This window comes from Triticum aestivum, chromosome 2B, assembly GCF_018294505.1.
Source record: "Triticum aestivum cultivar Chinese Spring chromosome 2B, IWGSC CS RefSeq v2.1, whole genome shotgun sequence".
In the NCBI taxonomy this organism is placed as follows: domain Eukaryota; kingdom Viridiplantae; phylum Streptophyta; class Magnoliopsida; order Poales; family Poaceae; genus Triticum; species Triticum aestivum.
In genome coordinates, this window is record NC_057798.1 from 376,085,563 (window position 1) to 376,094,005 (window position 8,443).

Here is an 8,443-nt window from a genome sequence, read left to right on the forward strand (position 1 = left end):
TTTCGGACCCCTCCACCAAGGGCCACGAAATTCCCCCCTCTTCCTCCATATATACAGCCCTTAGGGCACCGTTTAGACTTTGGGTTTTGTTTAGATTAAAGTTCTCCATAGCTGCAACTTCGCGTACTTCGTTTGTGTTCAACGACCAGACAAAGGCGTCATAGAACCCCACCTTGATCAATAAAGCTTTCATCTTATATTCGCAATATCCAGATTGCAATCTCAGTTTCTTGCTCGTTCTTCATTTGCTTGCAGGAAACAGACCCTCGTGGTCAGGTTGATCGTGCTCTGGCGTGGTCAATAACCTCTCAGAGTTGGTTTAGCGATTGCTAAGGCGCGACGTCCTCGCACGTTCGTAGTCGGATCGTCAAAGTCGACTTCCACCAAAGCGAAATCCATCATCTAATCGAAAGACGGGACACCTTGGCCTCTACCAAGTGGTATCATATTTCCAGGTTGCTCGTTGAGATTTTACAGTTTTTCGTAGTTTAGATCGAGTCTGTTCTTCATACCTATAGTCCACGAAAAAAGCCACAAAAAATTTAGGGTTAGTTCATCATATCCGAACCAATCTGAGCCTTTGCATAATCTTTTTAGGGTTTTGCTTTGTTGAATTTGTGGTTGCATCGTCGTGTCTAGTTGCTGGTCTTAGCGTCTAGTCTTTTAGAGTTTCGAGTTCTGGTCATAAGTTGTCACGCCGCCACCGCACCATCATCATCGCCCCTGCCACCTACCACCACCGCTCTGCATCCATATCCATAAACCACTACCAATTCGTGTCCATATACCACAACCGATCCATATCCATATACTACCACCATTGCCATATACCACCACCATATATCCACCACCAATCCGAGTTCCTTGCATATTAGGTTTGTTTTCGAGATTTATCTAGTTTCCGATTCGTGTTTCCTTGCCGGAGTAGGTTTCAAAAAAAAAGAGTCCGGAAACCACCCTCTGTTTAGGCCCAAAATTTTCCAAAAATGCACTTGACAAAAAAAATTTGGCTATCCTATTTTTAGGTGTTTCTGAGCGTATTGAGACAATCGCCGTTATAGAAAGTTTTTTTTGACCCGTTTCTAGTTTTTGGGTCTGGGCAGTCGAAAAAAAATTGGTCGAAAAAATTTCATGCCCATCCTGTCAGTTTGACCTGGGAAGAGTTTTGAGACACTCGCCATTATAGTGATTTTTCGCAAAAAACGAAAAAAAAGAGCAGCGCAAAAAAAAGAACGAAAAAAAATTCCAGAGTGTGCTTTTCCCTTGTTTACGTGCAGCGCCTGATTTTGTTAGTGTTCTAGGCTCGCGTCTCTAGCACGGTCTAGCCTAGGACCAGCACAGTACCATCGTTGAGCGTTTATTCAACTTTGCATTTCTGAATTGATCATTGCTGACCCTTTTTGCTACCATATTATAAGCCTTCCTAGCTCCACATACATCTACGTCGTGCGTTTGACTCTCCCTGGTAATCGCTCTATCCAAGCATTGAGAGTTTTGACTACAACAGTTGCCGATCACCACCTGCTGCTGGGTAAGAACTGGTAAGAATTTGAGATTTGCTTGACGGGTTTGTGATACACCACCACCACTTCTTAGTAGTCTGTAGGATCATATTCTTTTGTGTTTCTATTTGCTGCTAACCATGGTAGGATCACAAGCCGATGAGACTGATTGGGAGAACTTGACGAACAAACAACTACATGATAAATTTCAGCAAATGATGAGTGGACAGGTGCAAGATGTGCTAAACAGATTTGACGAGGCCATGGAGAAGATAGATGGCATTGAGAAGATGTTCGAAACAAAGCTTGATAGCAAGTTTAATGAATTGCTCGCGCATTTTCCACAACCACCGCCGGCTGCACCTATCGCACCTCTGCAACAACAACAACAACGCCTCCTTCCGAATCAGTATGGACGAGCGAAGCGTGTTCCTATTGAGGATGGCCAAACTTCTGGTGCTACTGTTCCTGTTGTTGATGCTTCTTTGGCTCCTGCTACTGCTGCTGCTGGTACCCAGGAGGATGATGAGTATGCGGGCGATTATGAGGATGAGGTTGATCAAAATCAGAACTACGTGCAGCCACCAGCACCACCACCAGCAGGTCGACCTCAGGTATATATTCGTAATGGTAGGCATGCACCACCACCTCAGGTACGAGATGATGTCCATATTCCTAAACTGAAATTGAATATTCCACCATTTGAGGGTAGATATGTTCCTGATATATATCTTACTTGGGAGTTAGAAACTGAACAACATTTTACATGTTTACAATATCCCGAGGAGAGATGGGTTGCTGCTGCTGTTTGTGCTTTCACTAGTTTTGCATGTGTATGGTGGTCTGAACATTGTAGATTATATCCTATTCCAGCTACTTGGGCTGCTTTGAAAACTGCTATGCGTACTCGTTGGGTTCCACCATATTATCAACGTGAATTGCTTCAAAAATTACAGCGCTTAAGACAAGGAAAAAATTCTGGAGAAGAATATTATCAGGAATTACAAACTGGCATGATTAGATGTGGTATTGTTGAGGAGAATGAAGTTATGCTTGCACGTTTTACGGGTGGATTAAATAGAGAGATTCAGACCATTCTAGAGTATAAGGAGTATACTAATATCACTCGTTTATTCCATCTTGCTTGTAAAGCTGAACGTGAAGTGCAGGATCGACAAGCAATGGCGCGCACTAACTTTTCTGCAGGTCGACCTTCCTCATGGACACCGCATGCATCTTCTACTTCCACTACACCAGCACCTCCAGCAGGTGCCACCTCCAGCCGTGATCCAAGAAAGCAGGCACAACCACCACTATCTGCCAAGAGCGCACCTGCCGGACCTACACAGAGCTCTTCTTCTTCCATGGCATCAACAGGGCACACAAGTGATATTATTTGTCGTCGTTGTAAAGGAAGAGGTCATTATGCGCGAGAATGCAAATCTCAGCGTGTGATGATTGCTACTAAGGATGGTGGGTATGAGTCCGCTAGTGACTATGATGAGGAGACTTTGGCTCCTATTACACGTGAAGAACATGGTGGAGATGATTTTGATCATGAGATGCAATACATGGCTCCTGAAGACGTTGACAGGTATGAATGTTTAGTTGCTCAACGTGTTTTGAGTGTGCAGGTCACACAAGCTGAGCAAAATCAGAGGCACAATTTGTTCCATACCAAGGGAGTTGTGAAGGAACGTTATGTGCACGTCATCATAGACGGAGGGAGCTGTAACAACTTGGCTAGCATGGAGATGGTGGAGAAGCTTTCTCTCACCACAAGACCACATCCACATCCTTACTACATCCAATGGTTCAACAACAGCGGCAAGGTTAAGGTAACACGTACTATTCGTGTGCATTATAGTATCTCTACATATGCTGATTATGTTGATTGTGATGTGGTACCTATGCAAGCATGTTCCTTATTACTTGGTAGACCATGGCAATTTGATAAAAATTCTATACACCATGGTAGAAACAATCAGTATACTCTTGTTCATAAGGATAAAAATATTACTTTGCTTCCTATGACTCCTGATTCCATTTTGAAATATGATATTAATAGAGCTAATAAAGCAAAACAGGAGAAGAATAAGAGTGAAAATCAGATTGTGGCAAAAGAATTTGAGCAACAAATGAAGCCTAATAATAAACCATCTAGTGTTGCTTCTGAAATTAAATTGAAAAGTGCATGTTTATTTGCCACCAAATCTAATATTGATGAGCTAGATTTCAGCAAATCTGTTTGCTATGCTTTTGTGTGCAAAGAGGCATTATTTTCATTCGAGGACGTGCCTTCCTCTTTGCCTCCTGCTGTCACTAACATTTTGCAGGAGTTCGCTGACGTCTTTCCACAAGACGTGCCACCGGGATTACCGCCTATTCGAGGGATTGAGCATCAGATTGACTTAATACCCGGTGCTTCACTGCCAAACCGTGCGCCATACCGTACCAATCCAGAGGAGATGAAAGAGATTATGCGTCAAGTACAAGAGCTTCTCGACAAATGTTATATACGCGAATCCCTTAGTCCTTGTGTTGTTCCTATTATTCTAGTGCCGAAAAAGGATGGTACATCACGTATGTGTGTTGATTGTAGAGGCATTAATAATATTACTATTCGTTATCATCATCCTATTCCTAGGCTAGATGATATGCTTGATGAATTGAGCGGCTCTACAATATTCTCCAAAGTTGATTTGCATAGTGGATACCATCAAATTCGTATGAAATTGGGAGATGAATGGAAAACAACATTTAAAACTAAGTTTGGATTATATGAGTGGTTAGTCATGCCTTTTGGGTTAACTAATGCACCTAGTACTTTCATGAGATTAATGAAAGAAGTTTTACGTGCTTTCATTGGACGATTTGTGATAGTTTACTTTGATGACATATTGATTTATAGCAGATCTTTGGAAGAACATTTGGAACATTTACGTGCTGTTTTTATTGCTCTACGTGATGCATGTTTGTTTGGTAACCTTGGGAAGTGCACCTTTTGCACCGACCGAGTATCTTTTCTTGGCTATGTTGTTACTCCACAGGGAATTGAAGTTGATAAAGCCAAGATTGAAGCTATTGATAGTTGGCCGCAGCCCAAAACGGTCACACAAGTGAGGAGTTTTCTTGGCCTCGCTGGATTCTATAGGCGTTTTGTGAGAGATTTCAGCACCATTGCTGCACCTCTCAATGAGCTTACAAAGAAAGATGTGCCTTTTCTTTGGGGTACCGCACAGGAAGAAGCCTTCATGGTATTGAAAGATAAGTTAACACATGCTCCTTTACTCCAACTTCCTGATTTTAATAAGACTTTTGAGCTTGAATGTGATGCTAGTGGAATTGGATTAGGAGGTGTGTTATTACAAGATGGCAAACCTGTTGCATACTTTTCTGAAAAAGTGAGTGGGCCTAGTCTGAATTATTCTACTTATGATAAAGAATTATATGCTCTTGTTCGGACTTTAGAAACATGGCAACATTATTTATGGCCCAAAGAATTTGTTATACATTCTGATCATGAATCTTTGAAACATATTAGAAGTCAAGCTAAACTGAATCATAGACATGCTAAATGGGTTGAATTCATTGAGACTTTCCCTTATGTCATTAAACACAAGAAGGGAAAAGAAAATGTTATTGCTGATGCATTGTCTCGTCGCTATACTATGCTTTCACAACTTGACTTCAAAATATTTGGTTTGGAGACCATCAAAGATCAATATGTGCATGATGCTGATTTTAAAGATGTAATGCAGAATTGTAAAGAGGGAAGAATGTGGAACAAGTTTGTCGTTAACGATGGATTTGTGTTTCGTGCTAACAAGCTATGCATTCCAGCTAGCTCCGTTCGCCTTTTTTGTTGCAGGAGGCGCATGGAGGAGGATTAATGGGACACTTTGGCGTGAAGAAGACGGAGGACGTACTTGCTACACATTTCTTTTGGCCAAAGATGAGACGGGATGTTGAGCGTTTTATTGCTCGCTGCACTACATGTCAAAAAGCTAAGTCACGACTCAATCCTCATGGTTTATATATGCCTTTGCCTGTACCTAGTGTTCCTTGGGAGGATATATCTATGGAATTTGTTTTAGGTTTACCTCGAACAAAGAAGGGGAGGGTAGCATATTTGTTGTCGTGGATAGATTCTCGAAAATGGCACACTTTATACCATGTCATAAAAGCGATGATGCTGTTAATGATGCTGATTTGTTCTTTCGTGAAATTATTCGCTTGCATGGTGTGCCAAATACTATTGTTTCAGATCGTGATACTAAATTTCTTAGCCACTTTTGGATATGTTTATGGGCTAAGTTGGGGACTAAGCTGCTTTTTAGTACTACTTGTCACCCCCAAACTGATGGACAAACTGAAGTAGTCAATAGAACTTTGTCTACTATGCTTAGAGCTGTTTTGAAGAATAATAAGAAAATGTGGGAGGAATGCTTGCCTCATATTGAGTGCCCTTTTGAAGTTGTGTATGGTTTCCTACCTCGTGCGCCTATTGATTTGTTGCCTCTTCCATCTTCGGAGAAGGTTAATTTTGACGCTAAACAACATGCTGAATTGATTTTAAAAATGCATGAGTTAACTAAGGAAAACATTGAGCGTATGAATGCTAAATATAAACTTGCTGGAGATAAGGGTAGAAAACATGTTGTGTTTGCACCTGGAGATCTTGTTTGGTTACATTTGCGTAAGGATAGATTTCCTGATTTGCGCAAATCAAAGCTAATGCCACGTGCTGATGGTCCCTTTAAGGTGTTAGAGAAAATAAATGATAATGCATATAAACTTGAGCTGCCTGCAGATTTTGGGGTTAGTCCCACTTTTAACATTGCAGATTTCAAGCCTTATTTGGGTGAGGAAGATGAGCTTCCGTCGAGGACGACTTCCTTTCAAGAAGGGGAGGATGATGAGGACATCAATACCATTGTTACACCCACAGCCCCTACTGCTACATATACTGGACCAATTACTAGAGCTCGCGCACGCCAATTAAATTATCAGGTACTTTCGTTTCTTGGTAATGATTCTAATGTTCATGAGAATATGATGCTGCCTAAATGGGATACATTTGTTTTGCTTACAAATGAAGGGCCTAGCTTGGAGAAGGATGGACATTGGAGCAAGAACAAGCATGGAGATGATGCCATGCGCAAGGGGAACAAGAACGGAGTTACAAGTGATGATTTCAGGACTTTGAAGCCACCATAATGGGTGCATGAAGCCTTGGACGAAATATACAAGATGCCACTTCATAAATTTCGTCCCGAGGCTATTCTAGGTGCTAGGTCACCTTATTATTGGGCCAGGCCCTTGTAATTTCGAAATACATAAGTATAGGCTATTTTTAGAGTCCGTATGTGTGGGGAAACAAGAGATAGGGTTGATTTCGGACCCCTCCACCAAGGGCCACGAAATTCCCCCCTCTTCCTCCATATATACAGCCCTTAGGGCACCGTTTAGACTTTGGGTTTTGTTTAGATTAAAGTTCGCCATAGCTGCAACTTCGCATACTTCGTTTGTGTTCAACGACCAGACAAAGGCGTCACAAAACCCCACCTTTATCAATAAAGCTTTCATATTATATTCGCAATATCTAGATTGCAATCTCAGTTTCTTGCTTGTTCTTCGTTTGCTCGCAGGAAACAGACCCTCGTGGTCAGGTTGATCGTGCTCCGGCGTGGTCAATAACCTCTCGGAGTTGGTTTAGCGATTGCTAAGGCGCGGCGTCCTCGCACATTCGTAGTCGGATCGTCAAAGTCGACTTCCACCAAAGCAAAATCCATCATCTCATCGAAAGACGGGACACCTTGGCCTCTATCACTTGGGGTCGCCTTCGCTGCCGTGCTTCTGTTTGTCTGTGATCCATATCTGACCTTGCCGGGCTATTCTCGCTTTCTGCTCTTGGTGGGATGTCTGCAGAGGTTGTTGTTTCCTCCACTTCCCGCTGTGCCACCAATGCTGCACTGACCACCTGATTAGTCGCTGCCAGATATAGCAGCAGCGGTCTTGTGGCTTGGGTGAAACCAAAGTGGGCACAAAAAACAAGTAGGTCTTTAGATCTTGCAATGCTGCATCTGCTTCCGAGGTCCACTTCATAGGTCCTGCTTTCTTCAAAATTTTCAAGAACGGCAAGGCGCGCTCGGCAGACTTGGCGATGAATATTCTAAGCGCGGCAATGCATCCTATCAGATGTCTCACATCTTTGACTGTCTTGGGTGCATGGATCTGCTCGATGGCCTTGATCTTATCTGTGTTGGCTTTGATCTCGCGGTGGGACACAAAGAAGCCAAGTTGCTTACTGGAGGGAATGCCAAATACACACTTCTCCGAGTTTAGCTTCAAGTTGATCTTGCGCGGATTGGCAAATGTCTCTTCCAAATCCTGGATGAGGGTTGACTTGTCCTTAGTCTTGGCCATGATATCATCCATATAAGCTTCAATATTCCTATGCAACTATGGCTCGAAACCAATTTGGACTACTCTTGCAAAAGTGGACCTGACACTCTTCAACCCGAAAGGCATGCGCACAAAGCAGTATGTGCCACATAGGGTGATGAAGGAGGTCTTCTCTCCGTCTTCCTTAGACATGAATATCTGATGGTACCCGGAGTATGCATCCATAAAGGAGAGAAAATCACACCCGGAAGTGGAATCCACAATCTGGTCAATGCACGGCAAGGGGGGTCCTTCGGGCATGCCTTGTTCAAATATGTGAAATCAATGCACAACCTCCAGTTCCCATTAGCCTTGCACACAACCACTGGGTTTGCTAACCATGTTGGATGTAGTACTTCTCTGACCAAACCAGCTGCTTGAAGTTTCTTGATCTCTTTCGCAATGAACTATTGCCGCTCCCAGGCCTGCTTCCGCACCTTCCACTTGATGGGTCAGGCATGTGGGCAGACAGTAAGGTGGTGCTGAATTCCCTA